Genomic DNA, 2,818 nt, shown 5'->3' on the forward strand with positions numbered 1-2,818 from the left:
AGAAAAACATGAACGAGGTCCATTATTTCATATTCATTCATCTTTTGTTATTAATGTTAATGCTAATGACAACTATAATTATGAAATAACTTATATACCAACATTTTACCTTAATATTCTTTATCTTAATTACCTTAATCTTTACAATAAACCAGCAGGGTTGGTAGTACTTATTCAACCATCAGATGACGAAATCAAGACTAAGAGAGTTTCAGTAGCAGGCAAAAGTTTCATTTCTAGTATATGAAAGAGCCAAGTCTGTCTGACTTCACAGCTTTTATTTTTCCACTGCATTGTGCAGCCTCCACCCTCCTTGCTTATAATTATACAGTTTAATGTGATATGGACCATTCTCTTGAAACAAGCAATTAGAACACTGAAAGGATTTCTGTAATTGATACGAAGCAGAAAGTTGTGGACGCACAAAGGAAGATCATAAAATAAAATGCTCCTAATGCAGTCATTGAATTCCGTGAGACAGAAGACAGTGGATTCTGAGTCATGAAGGATGAAAATGACCAATTCTGATAATAAGTTACTACAGTAAAAGGTTTTTTTTCTTTTAAAAAGTGCTTTAATGAGAAAAAAAGAGGAGATGGAAAGAATATGCAAAAGGCATATATAAAATGGGATGGTGGGCTTATGTATTGGAATGGCTAAAGCAAAACGTGAGTATGCTAACTGAAAGGTAATAGGACATACACATGTGAATGTGCTAAGTATAAGATAACAGGAATAGACAAAAGATAGTTTTAAAAAGCATTTTATGATCTTAATCTATTGATTAAATTCACTGAAGGATGTAACCATCAGAATGATATGACATCTGAATTTTAGGAAAAACCCTCTGACATTAAGGTGGAGAGTGGTGTGTGAAGGAGTTAATAGGAAAGGCAGAAAAATATAATGAAACAATCCATGTGAGAGCAGTTGGGAATGTGAACTAAGGCAATAACGCTGAGCAGTTGAGGGAAAGGCATGGACATATAGGGATTAAAAAATATTCAACAGGAATTGCTGAATGGGTAACAGGGATGAGAAGTAAGGATGAATAAAGGATAGTTCTCAAGTTTCTAGATTGGTTAGGTAGGTAGATGGTGATGGAATTCATAGAAATATGGGAAATGGGAGGTGTAACAAATTTGGGGAGGATCAATGAGTTAATTCTGTCTTGAATATGTTGACTGTGCGGTATAGTATTTCCAGAGGCAAATGGGAAAATAGACTTGTGTTTCACAACCCTATTTTATTAGATGTGTAGATTTGAAAGAAATGAGCTTATGTAAAGAGTTAAAATCGTGTGAATGGATGAACTCAATCAGAGATAATGTACAGAATAGAGAGAAGAGAGAGACTGGAACCCAGAAACCAACAACATTTAACAGATAGCCAGATGGAGAAAACACTACAGGGACTGAGGTGCTGAAATTGAGGACATAGGAGGAACAACTGTAGAGTACTATGTCATGGAAATTGAGGGAGACTATTTTTAAAAATGACAGATTGATTTATAGCGCTTAGTAATGCCAAGAGGTCAATAAAGAGAATTCTTTGCAGTTGGCAGTTCCAAGATATGAATGATTACACTGTAGACTTAAATATCTCTTAAAAGCAGCACATGTTCATTCTTATCTGTAGGTAATACTAGCCCTATCCTAATTCAGATATGCAGATTCCTTGCCTTTCAAAAATTATTTCAAGAAAAGATGATTCTCTTCCTTTTAGCTAACATAATTCTTTTTTGCTATGGTTTAAGCCTCTGTATTCTTCTCAAGAAGATAGTACCCAGCTCTGGACAATGTGAGATCTTATCAGGGATGGGAAAATCATGACTTTGGTTTCTTTTCCCTCTTCCATTTCTAAGACATTGGTGATGGCCTTTAGCAATTCTAGCTAGAAACCATCCCAGCCTTCTTTTTTCCTGGTAGGTATTCCAGGTTTGGAAGAAAGTCAGCACTGGATAGCTTTGCCCTTGGGTGTCCTTTACCTCCTTGCTCTAGTGGGCAATTTCACTATCCTCTTCATCATATGGACTGACCCATCCCTGCACCAGCCCATGTACCTCTTCCTGGCTATGCTAGCAGCCATTGACCTGGTCCTCACCTCCTCCACTGCACCCAAAGTCCTTGCAGTGCTCCTGGTTCATGCCCATGAGATTGGGTACACTGTCTGCCTGATCCAGATGTTCTTCATCCATGTGTTCTCCTCAGTGGAGTCAGGTGTGCTTGTGGCCATGGCTCTGGATCGCTATGTAGCTATTTGCCACCCTCTGCACCATTCCACCATACTGCATCCAGGGATGATAGGGTGCATTGGAGTGGCAGTGCTGGTGCGTGGATTACTTCTCCTCACCCCCTTCCCCATCCTGCTGTAGTGCCTCATCTTCTGCCAGCCTATGGTCATAGATCATGCCTACTGTGAACATATGGCTGTGGTGAAACTCGCCTGCTCAGACACCTCAGTGAACCAAGCTTATGGGCTGGCAGTGGCACTGCTTGTGGTTGGGCTAGATGTCCTGGCCATTGGTATTTCCTATGCCCTCTTCCTCTAAGCAGTACTGAAGGTACCAGGAGGTGAGGCCCAATTTAAGGCTTTTAGCACGTGTGGTTCCCATGTTTGTGTTATTCTGATTTTCTATGTCCCTGGAATGTTCTCCTTCCTTCCTCACCGCTTTGGCCACCATGTGCCCCATCATGTCCATGTTCTTCTGGCCACACTGTACCTCCTTGTGCCACCTGCACTCAATCCTCTTGTCTATGGAGTGAAGACACGGCAGATCCACCAGTGGGTTCTCAGGGTGTTCTCTCTAAAAGAGTAA

At 40.3% G+C, this 2,818-nt stretch overlaps 1 pseudogene; it reads left to right on the forward strand.

Moving 5' to 3' along the window:
* Positions 1-1,828: 1,828 nt before the first annotated feature.
* LOC119537692 lies at positions 1,829-2,818 on the forward strand (annotated as a pseudogene).

The sequence above is a fragment of the Choloepus didactylus genome, chromosome 6, assembly GCF_015220235.1.
Source record: "Choloepus didactylus isolate mChoDid1 chromosome 6, mChoDid1.pri, whole genome shotgun sequence".
Classification (NCBI taxonomy): Eukaryota; Metazoa; Chordata; class Mammalia; order Pilosa; family Megalonychidae; genus Choloepus; species Choloepus didactylus.